Here is an 8,407-nt window from a genome sequence, read left to right on the forward strand (position 1 = left end):
TTTTGTAGGTCTTCTGGTGTGTGGGCTACCAGGGCACAGTCCGGCATACTGTAGCTCAGTGATGTTTTCAGAGGTCAACTTGGTGGTTGCCTGAAACCTCCTGATGTTGAATAGGTTACTACTGAGCCTGAAATCAATGGTGACTCTAGCCTGCTTCTCCATCCCCCTTCATAACAGTGTTGTAACAGCGACTAAGAAGATATTGAACAGGACTGGAGCTAGCACACAGCATTGTCTGACTCCAGTCTGCACACCAAAGGGCTCAGAACTGTGGTTCCCCACTACCACTCGGGCCTTCATTCCTGAGTGAAACTGTCCAAGGATGGTGAGAAACTTGGGTGGACATGCAAATTTCTTCAGGACTTGCCACATCAGGGCCTGGTTAACTGTATCAAATGCCTTTGAGAGGTCTATGAATGCTATGTATAAATCCTTGTGCTGTTCTCGGCATTTCTCCTGGAGCTGGCGTGTGACAAAGATCATGTCAATGGTCCCTCTATCCTTTCGGAAGCCGCACTGTGACTCTAGTATGACCCGTTCGGCTATTGTGAGTGTTAGTCTGTCGAGCATGATCTTGGCTAGGACCTTTCCGGCAATGGCCAGTAGTGAAATACCCCTACTGTTGGAGCAGATGGATTTGTCTCCTTTGTTTTTATAAATGGTCACAATGTTGGCATCTTTCCACTGTTGGGGGACACACTTGCAACTCCACACCTCAAGGATGTAGAGATACAGTATCCTCGTACAGAGGTGGCCTCCTTCCTTGAGGATTTCAGCTGGAATGTTATCAGGTCCAGGGGTTTTGTTGTTTTTAGGGTCTTGACTGCATGTAGGATTTCTTTGAAAGTTGATGGGAGGTCTAGGTCTTGCAAGGTAGGCTGTTCAGGGAGCTCTGCCAGTACAGTTGAGTCCACTGGGGTGGGCTGGTTGAGCAGGGTGTTAAAATGCTTGGCCCACCGCTCCACTAACAGGGCCTGATCCTTGATGAGAGTTGTTCCATCAGCAGACATAACGGGTGCCAGGGAGCAGTTTCTGGGACCATAGATGGTCTTAACTGCGTCATAGAAACCATGCATGTCGTTCCTATCTGCATGAGCCTGGATTTCGTTGGCTTTCAAAAATCCACCACTCAATTTGCAGATTCCGCAGAGTTGCTTGGGCCTCAGAGCAGAGTTCTTGCCATTTTTTTCTTGAGAGGTTAAGATAGTGGGTTGCTGAGGGCGGTTCTGTGTGCCTTATGCATGTTGTCCAGGAGGGTGTAGATCGTCCCGGCATTATCATCAAACCAGTCCTGATGTTTCTTGGTTTTGAAGCCAATGGATTGGGCAGCATTGTCAAAGAGGGTGGTGCTCAGAGAGGTCCACTTCTCATCCATCCCAGACTCGAGTTGATCAGCCGTTCAAGGTCAGCTAATTTGTCGGCTAGAGAATGACAGAAGGTGTTTAGGGTGTCGCTGTTGGAGAGTGTGCCGCAGTGGAGTGGTTTCTTTTTTTGGCCCAGATTGGTGTCTCAAGGGTCAGACATGCACTCTGACTTTTGTCAGGATCATGCGGTGGTCTGTCCAGCAGTCTGCTCCTCGCATAGCTCTCGTAAGGAGCACGTCTTTAAGATCAGCCCGCCTCACGATAGCATAATCAAGCAGGTGCCAGTGTTTGGATCTGGGATGCATCCAGGACGCCTTGTATTTATTCATTTTTTGGAAAATGGTGTTTGTGATGGTGAGGTCATGTTCCGAGCACAGATTGAGAAGTTTTACGCCATTGGAGTTGACTTTTCCAATGCCATGGGCGCCAATCACTCCATTCCAATTTTTGCATGTTCTTCCCAACCCATGCATTAAAATTACCAAGCAAAATTACTTTGTCGCTCCTTGGGATGTAGGCCCTCCAGCCTACTCATTGTGTTACACTATCGAAGATGAGAGAGAGAGACAGACACACACACACACACATGTGCACACACACACATCACCATCATCACTTTACTTCTTGCACATTACTCCCTACACACACACACACACACACACACACACACACAGTATACACACATACATACACACAAACACACTCATCATCACATTACTTCTTGCACATCATCCCCAACACACACACACACACACACACAGAGCGTCATTCAGTGTGTGTGGAAGCTCTCCAGAAAACGGGGAGGTGAGCCAGTGCAGTGTTTGGCTAGGGGGAGTGGAGGAAGAGGGAGAGAAGACAAAACAAAGAAAGAAGGAGAAGATAATAATGTGTGTGAAATGAAGCTGTTTCCTATCTTATTTTGTTTCATAAACTACATGATGGTGCCAGAGGCATTCTGAATGCAAGCCAGTGTGTGGCGACTCCACGGTTGGCACCTGCAGGGTAATTTGAGTTTCCCGTTTCGGAGGAAACGGTGGAATTTGTGTCACCACATTACTTCTCGCACATCAACCCCGACACACACACACACACACACACACAGTATAGAGGGGCTTCCAGAGCCAGCCATATAGAACTATTGGGAAAATTACAGTATGTAATAAACCTTTTTCTCTGCCCCTGTAGTCACTTTACCTCTCACTGAGTGACTGAATATTTGATAACGGCGAGGAAATTTCGGTTAGTCGCCCTCGGAGCACTACTTTCTCTCTACTGCTCGTAGGAAGGAGTAGACAAGGGGTAATTGATATGGATTTTAATTTGCCGGTCCCTGGCCTCTTAACATGCATTAAAAGTGCTGAAGTGGAATGGTTGTTTGGAAGCCGTCATCGCTTCTTTCGCACAAATGACAGTTGCGTTTGGGTCCACTGGACAATTTATTTGCCCCAATAAGAGAATTTCCTCTACGCTATCTGCACTTGCAGGTCAACCTGAGCTTCCCTTCCATTTTAAACGTTAGGGAACAGGGCCATTACCCAGTAAATGCAAAGACAGTTTTTTTAAGCACCTACTGTCTGGTGTGGTTAGTTTGACTGTGTGTGTGTGTGGGGGGGGGGTGTATCCATTCGTCTGTGACAGTCCCTTAGCCTATTGAGAAATTTATTCCGTCCTCAACCTGCTGTTTATCAAAGCCGGGGGCGATGAAATCCCAACGTGGCCTAAAACCAGCGAGTGTCTGACCTCACCAGTTCCCCTGCCAGAGCGTTCAGTCCTCCAATAAGCACTTCTGCTGTTCTGCTTTGTTTGCCGGTCATTGAATAACATGGGCGGTGCCACGTTGTGAGCCCTGTGGCACTCCCCTGACCCTGAAAAAGGCCACCCCTCCCAAAAAAAAAGAAGAAGAAAAAATCCACGGTGGGACTCAGGACATGGTCCTCTTTGTGATCATTGCAAGGATGTCCGCCGCTGTGTTTCAGATGCTGACAGTGAGACTTTATTTATTTGTTTGTTTGTTTATTTACTCAAAGGCTTTCTTCCCCCTCCGGATTCAAAGTGGAATCACAAACTTTTCATTCCCCAGCCTGAATGAAAGCTCGAGAAAGTGAGCTTGTCAGTCTTGTTGTTATCTCAGCGTTTTTTCCGAGGCGGCGGCTCTCCCAGGCAGCCATGACAGGATATTGATGGGCCTCTCCTCCAGAGTTCGACCCCTTCCCTCCTCCTTCTCCTTCTTCCTTTTCTTCCTCGGGTCCTGTCTGCGAATCCGCCCGTCCCTCTTCAGGACAAGGAGTTCAAACCCCTTTGGTAGAGAGGAGCTGTCGGACTTGCTGTCAGCCGTCCTCCCCTACCCCCCCCCCCTCCGGAGACCTCAGAGTTCAGATGTCAGAGCGGGTGATTGAAAAATAAACCCAAGCTCCTCCAACCACCGCAGCCGGGCGGTGGCGGCGGCGGTGGGAATCTTTTGTGTGCGTGCGCTCTGTTAACATAAGTGAGCGGCTGTCACACATTTTTGTTAGCCTCTGCACTTTTCTTTGGGGGCAGCCCCCACAGAGGCCGATTGCTTCTTGCAGGGAGGGATATTGTTGTTGGGACCTTGTTCTGCCCCCGAGGAAGGAGGCTCTTTCTGCCCCACCATCTGATTCATTTTTTTGGAGGAAGGAAAAAGGACAGACGGAGGAGGGCGGTGAAGCCACTGGAACTGACTTGGTCCTCACAGATCGGAGCAGTGAAGTGGGAAAATGGCAGTTTTATCAGGGCTTCGGTGTCGACAGCAGTGACTCCAAATCATTTTCAGAGTACTTAGCGGTCCAGGTACGTGGGAGAGGGCACATCACTGGGGGGGGGGGGGGTCGGAGTTAAGGGACAGAAAAAAGGAGAGGATGTGTGGTCTATCTTGGTTGGAAAGGAGGTCTTAGGGCTAGCGTGTGTGTAACTCAATTTCTTAGTAAAGCCTCCTCCCCACCCTCACCCCACACACACACACATAAGGGCAATTTCAGGCGTCTTAGCACCGTCTCAGGTACATTTTTCAAAACGTGGTCAAAATCATTGGTTGTGAACAACAGTCAGATGTCCTGTGTTGTTCAGTATGACAGGCATAAGGAAATGATGCACCAATACTGATACCGAATATCGGACCAATACCAGGCTGAAGTGGGAGTACCAGTGTTGGAGATATTGCCCAAGACTAACATCCAGTACCAAAAGCCATGTGTACCATGTCATAAATAAAAGCACCATTGCTTGATATGTACTGCAGTTTCAGCATGTGGAAGCCTGTATTTCTATCATGGAATTGAAATTAAACTTATCAGTTATTTCGCCCATTGAACCCAAACCAACAGTCTAAGTCTGCACTGTTCAGAAAAAGTAAACCATCAGATCGGTACTCAGTATCGCTCGATACTTAAAGATTCGTACTCAGGGGGGGTGTCCGGGTAGTGTAGCAGTCGATTCCATTGCCTACCAACATGGGGATCGCCGGTTCGAATCCCCGTGTTACCTCCGGCTTGGTCGGGCATCCCTACAGACACTATTGGCCATGTCTGCGGGCGGGAAGCCAGATGTATGTATCCTGGTTGCTGCACTAGCGCCTCCTCTGGTCAGTCATGGTGCCTGTTCAGGGGGGAGGGGGAACTGGGGGGAATAGCGTGATCCTCCCACGCGTTACATCCCCCTGGTGAAACTCCTCACTTGCTTGCGACTCCACATGTATGGGAGGAGACATGGGGTAGTCTGCAGCCCTCCCCGGATCGGCAGAGGGGGTGGAGCAGCGACCGGGACGGCTCGGAAGAGTGGGGTAATTGGCCAAGTACAATTGGGAGAAAATGGGGGGGGGGGGTTCGTACTCGGAATTGGTATGGACGGTGAAAAATTGGTGTGTTACTTAAGGACTGACACTTGGCTCCAACCAAGTTCTGGCACTGTCAGAATTTCCGGTTGTGGTGGTGTAGTATGACAGATGAACCGACAATAAAAGCTATGGCTACTACGCCGTCCTGGTAGAAACTGGTGGCATCCATAGCAATTGTGAATAATAGACAGTGAAGCTATTTTTTAACTGAAGGATCTCGCTTGTTCATTACTCTTCCACTTCCTAGTGTGTGTGTGTGTGTGTGTGTGTGTGTGTGTGTGTGTGTGTGTGTGTGTGTGTGTTGCTGCCAGGAACATCGATGAAAGTCATCTGCCAGTCTTGTAGTCTTGAATACCTGCGTGCAGACAGTTTCGTTAAAAATGGCTGGAGATATTTACTGGACCTCGAGCTGACTTGGGAGAATAGCTGATCCATGTTGTCACATGTTTTTGGGCTTCTCAAGACAAAAAGTGTTATTGTTTATGCCTCTGCGTGTTTTTTCATTTGTTGTGCCCCCCCCACCAGGACAATTTTGGACCGCATCACCTTTTTTATGCCGGGCACAGTCGGCTTGCCCTCGGGCCGACTTGCATTGTGTTGTCGCCATTTTCACAATGTGACAGTAGTCTCACTATATCTCACACAGTCTGACTGGGGTGGGATGGGGTGGGGTGGGGGATCAACACTTTACCTTTTCCCCATCGTACAATATGACGTAAACAGTGACAATAAATGTACAGGACTGGCGAACTCACTGTGAGTGGGGGCCTTAAGGGGATGGAGCAGCTCTCCTCTAATCTGTTCATGTGGAGAGCAAAACCGACCCCGCTCGGACGCCTTGCGCCTCCTCTCTGCTCCCCAGAACGGGCTGAGCCCAGTAAAGACCAGCTGGGCCCTAATGTGTTTCCACTGTTAGCGGAGCTAGCAAGGCTGGAATATTGACAAAGGTGTTGCCATGGTAACAAGACTGTCAGCTGTCCCATGTTAGCTAGGTTAGCTCGTTCTCCGCAGGAGTTGTCGGAACTGTTTTCTCCCTGATTTTGCTCTCGATAACAAGGCGCACAACGGCGCAACAAAAAACTCGCCGAATCCACCTCCATGGTGAATTACCGAAACACAGCTAACCCGCTGAACAGCTGGTTGGCGGTTATATACGCTGAACTTGTTGAAAGGATGTCCTGTTGTTATGGTGACATCAGCTTTGGGTGACAATTAAGGGACCGATCATGAATGACATCATATCAAGGCCCGCCCCTGTGGCCCTGCTCATGAAGGGCCGGCACCAGGTGACGAACAAGGCTGAGAATGGGCTCGTTTAATGGGAAAGGCTTCGTACCTGTGACTTTACCCAATTTCCCCTTGAGGATGAATTAGGGCCGGCGAGAATCTGGCGATACGATACGTGTCGCGATACAGGGGTTACGATTTGATACATCGCGATATATCGCGATACTGTAGGACAGGCGATATATTGTGATGTCATAGGCCTGCGTTCTTTGTGCTTATGCTACTTCCTGTCTCGGTTTACGTTGTTGTGTTGGAGTGGAAGAGTCAAATGGCTGAAGATAGATTACAACACTGTTATCTGGCGGTCGTGGGGTTACACACAACACAACATGTTTGCCATGAACCTTCACATGCAAACAATTAAAAATCGATATCGTGGTTTTGAGAATCGATACGGTATCACAAAAGATCATCGTATCGCCGTACTCGAGTGTGTCGATATTTTCTTACACCCCCTAGGATTAATAAAGTATTCTGATTCATGGCACGACCCCCATACTGGGGAAGGGTGTACGATCCCAAACACCCATCTTTTCACACTCTTCCACCGCCCCAAATCCATCGCTCTCCATCCTTCTGCCCACGCCCCCTCAACTTGTGCCATTGCTCTTTTTCTTCTTCTCTTCTCTCAGTGTAGACCGTTCTTTCTTGTCCCCTCACAGCGCCCGCTACTTACTGCCCTCATCCACCACTCCCCTTCCTTGTCGCTCCACCCATGGATTCCTTCCCTTGCTCTTTTTTTTTCTTTTCTTAATCTTCATCCCTGCCTGGTTTTCCCCCGCGGCCCCGTCTATTTGAACTCTGTCCATTTCCGCCGCTGACCCCGTAAAGATGAAAGCGAGAGGATTCCTGCTTCCGCGGTGTCAAACAAAATCACGCTTCAGCCGTATACAGGATAAAGAGCTTAGATATTAAACTCGTTACGGCTCCGAGGGGGGGGGGGGGAGCAGGAGGAGGAGGGGGAGGAGAAAAAAAAAGGCTACGAGATGTCGACCCTGCGGCCGTAAGCCCCCTTCTCGAGTCTTGATTTTAACCCCGCTCTCCTGCGGTGTCACATGTGGCGCCCGACTCAGAAGATCCGTCGGATCAAACACGTCGTCGGATGGCAGACAGTTTATTTATTCATGGGAAAGACAAAGCCGTACAACATGGAGTACAAATGTATGTGTGTGTGTGTGGGGGGGGGGGGATAGGCCTCAGATGCGAAGAGGTCGATGTTTCGTTTCCAGGTGCTGCCATTTAATGGAAAACTCACTCCCCAGACAGGTAATCCCTGACAACAAGCCATACAATCCCCGATTTGCGATGTTGAGCATGTATTGCATTGTAAATAAAGCCGGACGGCCTGCCGACGGCGGCGAACACGGGAAGATCTATTAAGCCGTGCAAGGTCATCGGCCCGGACTTGTGTCTTATTTATTTATTTATTAATTTATTTTCCCGTGTTGAGTAGAAATCCCTGTCAGAAACGGGAAGAAAAGGGTGTGTTTCTGTGAAAAAGTTGTGCGTGCGAGAGAAGATTGCGGTGCTAACGGAGGTGTGCCGATTCTCTCTGTTTTCCTGAGACAGGGAAGTGGGAATTGGAACAGATCGGAATTGGATTGTGGATTTAGCCAAGTCACTCACCCCTCTCTCTCTCTCGCTCTCTCTCTCTCGTTCTCTCTCTAGAATACAGAAGTGGGGCAGGACTCGACCTGGAACTCGGAGTACTCTCCAGAACTTCTGGCTGGAAAAACCTGGTCCGGGATGAGATTTAACGGCGAGGACGCCGTGTGATGGTCTCTGCCCGCCGTGACCCCCGCCGGTTGAATTGTGCCCGTTTAAGAAGAAAAGCCCTCTTTGACTCCATTTGACCAAGGTTGGCTCTTCGCTCGGTGGCGTCGTCATGGGTTAGTTTGATTTGTTG

The 8,407-nt window shown here is 49.2% G+C and overlaps 1 long non-coding RNA gene across 1 annotated transcript in view; it reads left to right on the plus strand.

Annotated features, from left to right (window-relative positions):
• Positions 1-8,190, plus strand: part of LOC130114812 (uncharacterized) — a 99,403-nt gene extending 91,213 nt beyond the window's left edge. Inside the window, exon 3 of the long non-coding RNA XR_008810425.1 lies at positions 8,170-8,190. This is a non-coding gene — a long non-coding RNA (uncharacterized LOC130114812). The remainder of the gene's footprint in view (positions 1-8,169) is intronic.
• The last annotated feature ends 217 nt before the right edge of the window (positions 8,191-8,407 follow it).

Source organism: Lampris incognitus, chromosome 6, assembly GCF_029633865.1.
Source record: "Lampris incognitus isolate fLamInc1 chromosome 6, fLamInc1.hap2, whole genome shotgun sequence".
In the NCBI taxonomy this organism is placed as follows: Eukaryota; Metazoa; Chordata; class Actinopteri; order Lampriformes; family Lampridae; genus Lampris; species Lampris incognitus.